The following is a 14,002-nucleotide window of genomic DNA, read 5'->3' as shown; positions in this document are numbered from 1 at the left end:
TTATAGTTTCCAGGCTCTGTTTTTGGACCCTTTTTGAATATTGGCACCACATTTGCTATGTGCCAATCCTGTGGAACACTCCCTGTCAGTATAGAGTCCTAAAATATCAGAAATAAGAGTCTGGCTATGACATTACTTAATTCTCTTAGGATACGTGGGTGTATACCATCTGGTCCTGGCAATTTGTCTATTTTAATCTTTTTAAGACGCCGCTGTACTTCTTCCTGGGTCAGACAGGGCACTTTTAATGGGGAATTTACTTTTACATTCTGCATGTCATCTGACAGTTTATTTTACTCAGTGAATACAGTGGAGAAAAAATAATTTAATAGCTTTGCTTTCTCCTCATCGCTCTCTGCAACTCCCCCCTCATTACTCTGTAGAGGGCTGACACCTTCAGATTTATACTTTTTACCATTTATATAATTGAAGAACATTTTAGGGTTAGTTTTACTCTCTTTGGCAATTAATCTCTCGGTCTCTAGTTTGGCTGCTTTTATTTGTTTTTTACATATTGTATTTTTTTCCTTATAGTTTTTCAGTGCTTCCTCGCTACCCTCCTGTTTTAGTGATTTAAATGCTTTATTTTTGTCATTTATTGCTTTCTTTACAGTTCTATTTATCCACATTGTTTCTCTTGTTTCTTAACCTTTTATTCCCATATGGTATGTACCTCTCACAATGAGATTTTAGGATGCTTTTAAAAATATCCCATTTTGTGGCTGTATTTTTATTTTTGAGGACTTTGTCCCAGTTAGTTAGGCCTATGGCTAAATTTAGCTTTTTTGATGTTTGGTATTTTTGTTCCTCCCTGAAGAAACACTCTTTTGAATGACAATTGGAAGGTCATTACTTTATGATCACTATTTCCCAGGTGTCCCCCAACCTGCACTTCTGTTGTTCTGTCAGGTCTAGTGGTTAATACTAAATCCAGTATAGTCAACCCTCTAGTCGGCTCTTAAAACGAAAGGTATTTGTCTTTGGTTATTGCCAAGAACCTGTTTCTTTTATGAGATATACAGGTTTCAGTTTCCCAGTCAATATCTGGGTAGTTGAAGTCCCTATAATAATGACCTATAATAACTATCTTGTTTAGTAGTAGATTTTCTGTGGACTCTGGTATATTAGGTGGTTTATAATAAACTCCTGTTAGTATTTTATTATTGTTTTTGCCTCCATGTATTTCTACCCACAGTGACTCCACATGTTCATGTCCCTCCCCTACATCTTCTCGGACTGTGGGCTTTAGACAGGACTTTACATAAAGGCAGACCCCACCCCCTCTCCAGTTTTGGCGATCCTTTCTAAACAGACTGAGACCCTGTAAATTAACTGCCCAGTCATAGCTATCATCCAGCCATGTCTCAGGTATTCCCACTATGTCATAGACCTCCTCACACATCACTAATTCCAGTTTACCAGTTTAAGGGTCCATTCACTCATCCGCGTGTGCTTTGCGGATCCGCGGATCCGCAAAACACAGACACCGGCAAAGTGCGTTCCGCATTTTGCGGACCGCACATCGCCGGCACTAAATAGAATATGCCTAATCTTGTCTGAAGAATAGGACATGTTCTATTTTTTTCAGGAATAGAAATGCGGACCCGGAAGTGCATGTCCGCATTTCCGGATCCGGGCAGCACATCGTTCGGCCCCATAGAAATGAATGGGTCCGCAATTCCGTTCCGCAAAATGCGGAGCAGAATTGCGGACGTGTGAATGGACCCTTATTAGTCAGTCTTCAGGCATTAGTATACAGTACATACAATTAAGAGGTTTATGTATATTTTTTACCCTCCTTTTGTTATAAATAAATGTAAAACGTATTGAGGAGATAATTGTGCTCCTGGGCTGCACTGTGACTTCTGTCATCCTAGGTGTAAATGAGTGGCTCTTTTAATTCACTATGTTGAAACAGTAGGAGGGACACATTTGGCAGTGGCACCAGGACACTGGTGCCTGAGGGCCTCAAAAGCCCTTGTTCTACATTAGATGACATTGGAAATATAAATGTTGTGTGATACGGAAGGGTGTTTCAGATTTGGCGTAGGCGTTTATGCCTCTGATATTTCAGTTATAGATGCATTTAGTAGTAGATAACGTGACTCAATGCTTTCCTTTGAGTGTGACTGCATGTATTTAGTGCTTGTTACCAGCTGCTATGGATCTCTTATTATCTCTAGGAAATGTGTAGCTGTAACCGTGAAGCTGTAAGTCTTTCTGCATGTCCTCTAGTTGTGAAAGTATATTCATTCACTTGTAGTTTTAGACGATATGTGAAACTACAGGTTTATTGAATTATAAGTAAAGCAGGACAAACAATGTGTCTCTACATCAGTGCATGAAGCTGACACAGAGACACTTACTGTACCTGAGGGCACAGAGCAGGGTATGGTGGCGTTACACTGTGTCGGTGACTAAGAGGGTGAAGATTCAGATTCAGGTTGATCTGCAGAGCTGAGAGAGTAGAACTCATCATGCATCAGAACTGGGGGTTCTGCACTGAAAATGAGGGGTTCACTTCACACACTAAACATATATTACTGACAGCACAGTCACTTCTCTCATCGTTTCCGCAGAAGTCACTCTCATCATCCTTTACACTGTCACTTGCAAGTTGCTTGCAGAGGAATGAAATCCCGACTTCCGTGGCACAAGACACTAAAGTTTCTCTGCTTGGCGCTAGGCAAGCCAATCAGCAGCAGGCTCTGCAAGCACTGCTAATGCTGATTGGCCAGCTCAGCACCCAGCAGCGAGACAACATAGAGCGCTAGTCAGGACTCCAGCGGGTGCAGCGCTAGCCACTGATGACGTGCTGAGTAAAGGGGGGCCCAGAGGACAGGACAGAGGAAGCAGGGAGCTGGAAAGCAGAGCCTAGGGACTCAGGAGTGAGAATTAAATGTAATTAGGAGGTGGGGCCTTTTGTCCAAGACAGAACATCCTTCCTCCAGAGGCCCCATAGCAGCTGCTAGGTCTGCATCCATTGGAGGTACACCGCTGACTGTATTCGCTCAGTAGAATCTGTATAAGGCCCCATGCACACAACCATATTGCCGTCTGCAAATCGCGAATCCACAAAAACAATGGATGTGGTCCATGTTACATCCACATTTTTTGCGGACCCGTTGACTTCAATGGGTATGTGGTCCGGAGATTGTTTCTGTCAATACAAAACTTCCCCCTATCCACATAATATCTGGGACCACCACTGATCACGAGAACCGGATCCTGTTTCCCCTTATGAATGAAGTGGCAGGTCGATCATGCACATAGCTACTCTGTTCACTCTCTATAGGGCTGCAGGAGGTACAATGCTCAGCTATTTCCTGAAGTCCCATTGACATTGAATGAAGCAGAAGAGAACATGGTTGACCTACCATTCCATTTCTTTAGGGACATCGGATCCACATTCTCATGATCATGGGGGACCCATAAGTCCCCACCAATCAGATACTTATCCCCTACCTACAGAAAAAATAAGCTGAGCTGTAACACCAAGAAAGTCCATCACTATCTGATCAGCATGGGTCCGACACCCTGCACCCCCATCCAGTTGACTATGAAGATTTATAAAGAGGCTCAGACACACTACTATTTAATATACACTGACTTCTTTATTAACTGCAAGGTATCAAATGTACAGTAGATGTTCTCATTAAAAGTCAAGACACTGGTCTTAAATGTGGCCCTGTTGATGATGGGCCTTTGACTCATGAAGAGTCTAGGGAACCATGGCTGAAGGACTGCCCTTCCTCTAGGCGAAGGAGGAAAACAATGATGGTAGATTTTTTCTTTGAATCAATGGTGAATGTCAAGTGCGTTGACTTCTGCAGACACCAATATGAATAAAAGAAACACTTTGGTACGTTGCCTGTATTGTCAGTGTCGCTAGTCCCAAATGTGAAGTGGGCAATGTTCACACAGACAGTCAATGTGATTTCAAGGTAGGACCGCGCTGCTTTTTTAGCGATGTTGGATTCTTCACTGTAGCACAGAACCGTCAACGTATTCGGACACAGAGAACTAAATCGCCCTCCACACAAATACTCCTCTCTTCCAATACAATCCTGTGGGATATCGATAGATCGCACCAATAGTGAAGTACTGATAGTTCCAGTCAGGTAAAAAGGTTTTATTGTACTCACAAAGCCACTCTTGGTTAAAAGCTCATCACAAATATAAAACGGGTTTCGCTTTCACGCTTCATCAGGGGCAACTGGTCAACCCCTTTCAGGGCCGTCTTAAATTACCAAAAATGTCCACCCATATTTCGTGTTCAACCAATCACAAAGGACTTGGTCCAAACACACAAAAAAAAGTGGTAACGAAACATAAAATACATGTAGGAAAACCAATAGAAATACGGTACATAAGGCCTCATGCACACAAACGTATTTTTTTTCCGTGTCCGTACCGTTTTTTCTGCTGATAGGATGCGGACCTATTCAATTCAATGGGTCCGCAAAAAACGCGGACAGTACAACGTGTACTGTCCGCATCAGTATGTCCGTTCCGTTGCCCCGCAAAAAAAATAGTCCATGTCCTATTTTTTTCTAGTTTGCGGACAAGGATAGGCATTATTACAATGGATCCGCAAAAAAAAATGGATGCCATACGGACGTCATCTTTTTTTTTTTGCGGATCCACAATTTGCGGACTGCAAAACTCATACGGTCGTGTGCATGAGGCCTAAATAAACTAAAATTCCTCCTGGGTAATAAGCAGGTGCTTTAATATTGCATAGCACTCCGAGCCGTCTCGTAAGTGAGTACGGTAATTCATACAAGACAGGATTTTACATCACACTCTATATTCAGTCCCTGTGGTTGGAAGGTACCACTTAAACATCCACTATACTTCTTTCCGGTTTATCTGTGCGATGGGATCCCCTCCCCACCACAGATTTTTAACCAATTCATTCCCATAAAGGATAATCCCTTCTTAGTTTTTTTATGGCACTTTTTAAAATGCAGCAAAACACTGTGGGTCTCTAGGCCCTTTTTGATGTTTCTGATATGTTCTTGAACACAGGTTTTTAATTTTCTCATTGTTCTGCCAACGTACTGGAGGCCACAAGGGCACTCCAGTACGTAGAATGCTCCCGTGTTCTCACAAGTTATGTTCCCTTTAGTTTTAAATGTCTGATTATTCTTGTTTGAATGGACCGTAATTACCATCTTCTTTTTATTTTCCCTACTCCTATTTCTACACGCAAGGCAAAAACCACACCACGTGAATTTACTTTCTTTTTTAATTACCATACTCGTCAGGGCTGCACTATGTACCAATTTTGAACCATTTTTAGATTCTGGGCTTTTTTGAAAATTATCATAGGTTGTGAAGGAATCTCCTTCCCCAAAATGGAATCGTTCTTCAGAACCCCCCAAATTTTACAGATCATATTCTTAAGTATTCCGGCATTCATACTGTATTAAGTGAGGAATGAAAGCCTAGGAATATTTTTAAGTCATGGGCCATGGTGACAACTGTTAACATCGATGTAAGCATTCACATCCGTTGATTTGAAAAAAGTTTTGGTCTTGAAACTATTCCCCTCTCTAAAGATATTAAAATCTAGAAAATCAACATCCGTATTAATCATCAGACCACATGACCTTCTTCCATTGCTCCAGAGTCCAATCTTTATGCTCCCTAGAAAATTGAAGCCTTTTTTTCTGGTTTGCCTCACTGATTAGTGGTTTTCTTATGGCTACACAGCTGTTCAGTCCCAATCCCTTGAGTTACCTTTCACTATTAAACATAGCCTGAGTTCTACTGTTGTTTTTCTTCGATTTGATTTCACCAAACGTTTAAGTGGTGATCACGATCATTCAGGATTTTTTTCTCGCCACATTTCTTCCTTGAATACTATGGTTCCCCACTATCCTTCCAGTTTTTAATAACGCGTTGGACAGTTCTTAACCCAGTTTTAGTAGTTTCTGCAATCTCCTTAGATGTTTTCTCTGCTTGATGCACGCCAATGATTTGACCCTTCTCAAACAGACTAACATCTTTTCCATGACCACGAGATGGTTGTTTAAGAAATGAGAAGCAACTCATTGCACCAGTTGGGGTTAAATAACTTGTTGCCAGCTAAAAGATAATCGCCCATGCAGTAATTATCCAATAGGAGGCTCATAACTATTTGCATAGTTAAATCCAGGTGGCGACTTTGTTTTTGGGACAGGCAGTGTATGTGTCTTCGAAGATAAAATAATTATAGCTCAAACAAAAATCAACACAATCTACAACAAATTTCCCCTGTATATCACGATCGGCGTAACTGTCACATACGTGACACGGAGGGAGGAACAGAGGGAGGCCCTGCCCTAGTGAGAGGGAAGGTGGTGACCCCTGACTCACCTTGCGTCTGGCACCTGGCTGCCCTGTCGTCCCTAGACGGGTTCCTCACCCGTACGCCGATCACGTGCCTAAAACCCTGGCTTTCCCTAGGATGAGCCCTAGATAGTGAACAGGGCGGTGGGAACACTAGTCCGCACCACTAGCTCTAGAGGAAAACACCAAGGGGAGGACAGACAATACAAACTAAACATATAATCCCAGGTGGGCAACAACAGGAGACAACAAAAGCCCAACAGGGATCCGGAGGGTAGCACTCTGGAACAACAACCAGATTCTCAGCTCCAGTGGGTCAGTATAGATGTCCAGGCAGGAAGCTCTATAACTGGCAACAAGAGAAGTGTGAGAGGAGAATATAAGGAGTTTGGGAGTGGCAGACAAGAAACAGCTGAGGAGGAGAAGCTACGGATCCCTGAGTGAGACAAAAAGGATAGCAAGGCAAACACAGAAAACAAACACTAAGAAACACCGTGATCTTTAGACATAGAGCGCGCAGCCACCCGCTGCGACTTCCTGACCCCGGGTATAACAGAGTCAGACGTGGCTCTTGACACCCTCGTGACAGTACCCCCCCTTTCACGAGGGGCCTCCGGACACTCAGGACCAGGTCTCTCCGGATGAGAGACATGGAAAGCCTGAATCAACCTGTTGGCGTTTACCTCTGACGCTGGAACCCACATTCTTTCCTCGGGACCGTAACCCCTCCAATGCACCAGATACTGAAGAGAGCGGCGGACCCGACGAGAATCAACAATTCTGGATATTTGAAACTCCAGATTACCATCCACAACAACAGGAGGAGGTGGCAGCGGTGATGGTTCTAGAGGTGGAACATACTTCTTGAGCAACGACTTATGGAAGACGTTATGGATCTTAAAAGTCTGAGGTAGCTCCAGGCGAAAAGCCACAGGGTTAATGACGGCTACAATTTTATAAGGACCAATGAACCTAGGACCCAGTTTCCAAGAGGGAACCTTCAACTTAATATTCCTAGTAGACAACCACACAGTCATTCACTCCTAGGTCCGGACCTGGCGACCGTTTCTTATCGGCCATGCATTTGTATTTACCACTCATATTTTTCAAGTTAGCTTGCACCTTCTGCCATACCGATGAAAGAGATGAAGAAAACCGTTCCTCTTCGGGAACCCCAGAAGACCCCCCCTCTTTGAAAGTACAAAATTGGGGATGAAAACCGTATGCACCAAGAAATGGTGACTTGCCAGTGGATTCCTGACGGCGATTATTTATGGCAAACTCGGCTAACGGTAAATATGATGACCACACCTCTTGGTTTTCAGACGCAAAACACCTTAAATATGTTTCTAGGTTTTGGTTGGTACGCTCAGTCTGTCCATTCGACTGAGGATGGAAAGCTGAGGAAAAGGATAAGTGTACCCCTAAACGGGTACAAAAAGCTTTCCAAAACTTAGAAATAAACTGGGTTCCCCGATCCGAAACCACATCGGAAGGGACCCCGTGAAGCTTCACGATTTCACTGATAAACACCTGAGCAAGAGTCTTAGCATTAGGAAGTGCGGGTAGCGCAATAAAGTGTACCATTTTGCTAAACCTGTCTACTACTACCAAGATAACTGTTTTACCCGCAGACAAAGGTAAGTCAGTGATGAAATCCATTGATAGATGTGTCCATGGTCTATTGGGGATGAAAAGTGGCAATAAAGACCCTGCTGGACGTGTATGAGAGACTTTCGCGCGTGCACAAGTAGAACAAGTAGACACGAAATCTATTACATCCTGACGCAACCTTGGCCACCAAAAACGACGAGACAATAGCTCCAAGGTTGCTTTACTACCTGGGTGCCCAGCAAGTGCCGAATTATGATGTTCCTTCAATAACTCAAGACGCAGGTTTAACGGTACAAACAATTTCTCTGAGGGGCAAGAGGCCGGGGCGTTTTCCTGGGCCTCTAACACCTTTCCCTCTAGAACAGAGTGTACAGCCGAGACAACCACTCCTCTTTGTAAAATAGGTACCGGATCACTAACATTACCCCCTCCAGGGAAACTACGAGACAATGCGTCTGCCTTGGTATTTTTTGCCCCAGGACGATAGGTGATTACAAAGTTAAATCTGGTAAAGAATAGCGACCACCTAGCTTGTCTAGGGGTGAGACGCTTAGCCGATTCTAGGTACAGAAGGTTTTTGTGATCCGTAATTACCGTGACGGGGTGGATTGCTCCCTCTAAGAAGTGACGCCACTCTTCAAACGCCAGTTTAATCGCCAACAGTTCCCTATTTCCAATATCATAGTTCTTTTCTGCTGCAGATAATTTTTTGGAAAAGAAAGCGCAAGGACGCCATTTGCCAGGAGACGGACCCTGAGACAATACAGCCCCCACTCCCACCTCCGACGCATCAACTTCAACAATAAAAGGCTGGGAGACATCAGGTTGAATTAGAACAGGTGCCGAGGTAAATCTCTCTTTTAGAGAGGAAAATGCAATTTTAGCGGCGTCAGACCATTTAGAAAAATCAGTCCCCTTCCTAGTCATGTCAGTAAGGGGTTTAACGATCACTGAATAATTTTTAATAAACTTTCTGTAGAAATTTGCGAAACCCAAAAACCGTTGTAGAGCTTTAAGGTTCTCAGGAAGATCCCAATCTAAAATTGCCTGGACCTTCCCAGGATCCATACGGAAACCTGAAGCAGATAATAGATATCCCAGGAATTGTATTTCCTGAACGGCGAAGACACATTTTTCAATTTTCGCATATAATTTATTCGTCCGTAGGACCTGCAGTACTTGCCTGACATGTACTTCATGTGTTTTCAGATCAGCCGAATAAATTAAGATATCATCTAGGTATATGACTACAAACCTGCCGATGAGATGACTAAAAATATCATTAACGAAATGTTGGAAGACAGCAGGGGCATTGGTCAGACCGAAAGGCATGACTAAATTTTCGTAATGCCCCTCAGGGGTGTTAAAAGCTGTCTTCCACTCATCCCCTTCCTTGATACGAATCAGATTGTAGGCCCCCCTAAGATCAAGTTTGGAGAACCACCTAGCACCCGCAATCTGATTAAAAAGGTCAGGAATGAGAGGAAGAGGGTATGGGTCTCGGACGGTTATCCGGTTTAGCTCACGGAAATCTAGGCAAGGACGCAGGCCCCCATCTTTCTTTTTAACAAAGAAAAACCCTGCAGCCACGGGTGAAGAAGAGGGTCTGATGTGTCCCTTGGCCAGACTCTCGGAGATATAATCTTTCATGGCTTGTCTCTCTGGACCCGAAAGATTATACAACCTGGACTTGGGTAATTTTGCACCGGGAATCAGGTTAACCGGGCAATCATAAGGACGATGAGGTGGTAGCTTCTGACAACCCTTTTCAGAAAAAACGTCCTCAAAGTCCGAAATAAATGTAGGTAGGGAAGCTATGGAGGCGATTAAGCAATTGTTATTTAAGCAATTCTCTCTGCAATGCTCACTCCACTCCAATATCTCCCTGGCCTGCCAATCCACCACTGGATTGTGCGCTACCAACCAGGGAAGACCCAATACCACAGGAGAGGGAAGGCCCTCCAGAACGTAACATGAAAGACGCTCCTTATGGTGGTCCCCTACCCGAAGATGTAAGTTATGGACAACGTGAGTGAGGTTTCTCTGAGACAGAGGAGCAGAGTCAATAGCGAATATGGGAATGGGTCTCTGCAGCGTACAGAGAGACAAACCCATAGTGCGGGCAAAATGGGCATCTATCAAATTTACCCCTGCACCACTGTCTAGAAAAAAAGAAATAGACTCCGTCTTAACACCAAAAACAATAACCGCTGGCAACACAAATTGAGATGTTCGTATGGAGGAAACGTATACCCCCCGGCTGACATCCTCCGCACAGCCTGGGGTTAGTAGTTTTCCGACGGTCTTTTGTTTTTGGGAAAGGAGGGACAGACATTAATGAAATGACCCTTCCCCCCACAGAAAAAACAAGCCCCCCACCTACGGCGAACCTCAGGAGGACGGACCTGACGAGAAGTTCCTCCTAGCTGCATAGGCTCATCCAAGTCCGTACAGACTAACTGCTGCTTGGGAGAGGTTACCGATTGCTCAGGAATTTTCGATCTCTCCCTAAGACGTCTATCTATCCTGATAGAGAGGGACATAACAGCATCAAGGGAAAGGGGGGTCTCATACAGCGCCAGCGCATCCTTAACCCTTTCAGATAACCCAGAGCAGAACTGACTCCTGAGAGCCGGGTCGTTCCACTGAGTATCCGTAGCCCACCTGCGGAACTCTGAGCAATATTCCTCTGCTGGCCGATCTCCCTGTAGGAGTCTCCGTAACTTCGACTCAGCCAGGGCGACACGGTCAGGGTCATCATATATGAGACCCAAAGCCCCAAAAAATCCCTCCACTGACCGGAGAGCCTGGGAACCAGGGGGTAACGAGAACGCCCAGGATTGCGGGTCCCCCTGAAGCAGGGAAATAACAATCCCCACCCGCTGTTCTTCATTACCTGAGGAGTAAGGGCGCAGCTTAAAATATAATTTGCAGGCCTCACGGAACAACACAAATTTGTCCCTTCCCCCAGAGAATCTGTCAGGAAGAACAACCTTGGGTTCTGTAACAACCTGGTTACCCATAGCAACCGCTGGGCTTACGGTCTGCTGCATTTGCTGCTGCTGTTGGAGGACAGACGCCTTCAATCCTGCCACCTCCAAAGACAGGCCTTGAAGCTGTTTTGCCAAAGCAGCAATAGGATCCATATTGGATTCTAAGTAGAGAAAAAAAAATTTAAATAATTTTTTTTTTTTTTTTTTTTTCCTCAAAAAATAAGGGCCAGTTATAATATCACGATCGGCGTAACTGTCACATACGTGACACGGAGGGAGGAACAGAGGGAGGCCCTGCCCTAGTGAGAGGGAAGGTGGTGACCCCTGACTCACCTTGCGTCTGGCACCTGGCTGCCCTGTCGTCCCTAGACGGGTTCCTCACCCGTACGCCGATCACGTGCCTAAAACCCTGGCTTTCCCTAGGATGAGCCCTAGATAGTGAACAGGGCGGTGGGAACACTAGTCCGCACCACTAGCTCTAGAGGAAAACACCAAGGGGAGGACAGACAATACAAACTAAACATATAATCCCAGGTGGGCAACAACAGGAGACAACAAAAGCCCAACAGGGATCCGGAGGGTAGCACTCTGGAACAACAACCAGATTCTCAGCTCCAGTGGGTCAGTATAGATGTCCAGGCAGGAAGCTCTATAACTGGCAACAAGAGAAGTGTGAGAGGAGAATATAAGGAGTTTGGGAGTGGCAGACAAGAAACAGCTGAGGAGGAGAAGCTACGGATCCCTGAGTGAGACAAAAAGGATAGCAAGGCAAACACAGAAAACAAACACTAAGAAACACCGTGATCTTTAGACATAGAGCGCGCAGCCACCCGCTGCGACTTCCTGACCCCGGGTATAACAGAGTCAGACGTGGCTCTTGACACCCTCGTGACACTGTATAGCTTGCATATCAGGATCACCACCTAATGCTACCTCAATCCTTTTAAGTCCTTAATTCTTCTGAATAATGGTGTAAAGGGAGGTGACATCCACTGTGGCCAACCATACATCCAGACTACTGGCTTCTAAATTTTTGACCAAATCAATCACACTCTCTGAATCTCTCAGATACGAGGGGATCTGTATTACATACCTCTGAAGCAAAAAATCCACGTATTCGGAAAGCTTACTTGTCAAGGAATTAATCCCTGAAACAATAGGTCTTCCAGGGGGGTTTGAGAGACTTTTGTGGATTTTGGGTAAGTGATATATCACCGGAGTGACTGGATGTTTAATCAATAGATAGTCCATCTCCTTTTTATTAAAAATCCAATTTTTAAAACCTTCCTGAATCAAACTCACCATTTCTCTTTTAAACACCCATACAGGGTTACCTTTAAGTTTGCGGTAAGTGTTTTCATCAGCTATCAGTCTCTGCATCTCATTCTCATATTTATGTACATCCATTACTAGCACTCCCCTAATGGACGTACATAAATATGAGATGCAAAGAGTGATAGCTGAATATAGAGTGTGATGTAAAATCCTGTCTTGTGTGAATTACTCACTTACGAGACGGCTCGGAGTGCTATGCGATATTGAAGGACCTTCGGATAAATGGAGGAGTTGTAATAGCTGATAGGCTGGAACCTCTCACGTGAAAGGGGTCACATGATGAAAGGCGGGGAAACATTTTTTATGAATGAGGAACGATATTAGAGGAGGCTGTGATTGTGGGGGCTGTGATTAGTGTTCATTAGGAAATAGATTGAAGATTGCGGTTGTGGGTAGTTATCAATGATGTGTAGAAATAGATATATCTATGGATTAAGTGTTATCAGGTTGAATAGTGGTTAGAAATAATAGGCAACAATAAAATAGTGCCTGTTGATTCCACCGGATTGTTATAATTACATGCTGTATTACTCAGGATGAATTGTTTTATTTATTATGTATTTTTATTGTTTTTTCATATGTTATTACTCAGGATTAATTTTATTTTATTTATTATGTATTTCTATTGATTTTCCTACATGTATTTTATGTATAGTTACCACCTTTTTTTTGTGTTTGGACCTAGTCCTTTGTGATTGGTCGAACACAAAATATGGGTGGACTTTTTTGGTAATTTAAGACAATCCTGAAAAGGGGTTGACCAGTTGCCCCTGATGAAGCGAAACCAGGGTCGGGCAGGAGTAGGAGACGGTGTTTTATATTTGTGATGAGCTTTTAACCAAGATTGGCTTTGTGAGTACAATAAAACCTTTTTACCTGACTGGAACTATCAGTACTTCACTATTGGTGCGATCTCTCGATATCCCAAAGGATTGTGTTGGAAGAGAGGAGTATTTCTGCAGACACCAAGCCTTGAATCTGCCTTTTGAGGCAGCAGGGAACTCACTTCTTCGGTGACTACATCTACCTGCAGAAGTCCAGTGAATGACAAGTCCAGTGGTGAATGCAGAGACAGAGCCCGGAATCTGCCTCTTAATGCAGCAGGAAACTCACTTGTCTGGTGAATACATCTGTCTGCGGAAAGTCCGGTGGATGTCAAGTCCAGTGGTTATTGCAGAGACCAAGCCTGGAATCTGCCGTTGATGCAGCAGAAAACTCACTTCTTTTGTGAATACGTCTGACTGCAGAAAGTCCGGTGGGTGAGTGCAGAGACCGAGCCCGGAATCTGCCTCTTGCTGAAGCACAGGTCATCTGATCCTGACACGGTGGCCACCATATCGCTGACTTGTGATAGTCATCACTCCAGCTGTAGGGATGCAGTGAGACCCCTGCTTTGGTACAGTGATCTGCAGATGCAAAATATATAACTAATTATGACTGAACATGGAGCAGAGGAAAATTACATGTAAGTGACACACAATTTACTCCTGGTCCCTGTGGGTTATAGCAAACCCTTTAACTGTATTAAACTTGGGCCCATGTTTTTAACAGCGATACCAACGCTTATCAATGTCATTAACTGGTATAGTTGTTATTCTTGTTCTAGGACCCTCTGCTGTATCCAACATAAACAGAATACACCTTATAATCATGGGCTGATTTATTTTCATATATCTTTATAGGGCTTGGAGCTCAGTTTACTGATTTAAATCGCCAAAACCCCT

The 14,002-nt window shown here is 44.0% G+C and overlaps 1 protein-coding gene across 1 annotated transcript in view; it reads left to right on the top strand.

Moving 5' to 3' along the window:
- Positions 1–14,002, top strand: part of SRCIN1 (SRC kinase signaling inhibitor 1) — a 341,128-nt gene that overhangs the window by 14,982 nt on the left and 312,144 nt on the right. The window lies entirely within an intron of this gene.

This window comes from Bufo gargarizans, chromosome 6 (assembly GCF_014858855.1).
Source record: "Bufo gargarizans isolate SCDJY-AF-19 chromosome 6, ASM1485885v1, whole genome shotgun sequence".
NCBI lineage: Eukaryota > Metazoa > Chordata > Amphibia > Anura > Bufonidae > Bufo > Bufo gargarizans.
The sequence above is the reverse complement of the archived record's forward strand: the minus strand, read 5'-3'. Positions and strand labels throughout refer to the sequence as shown.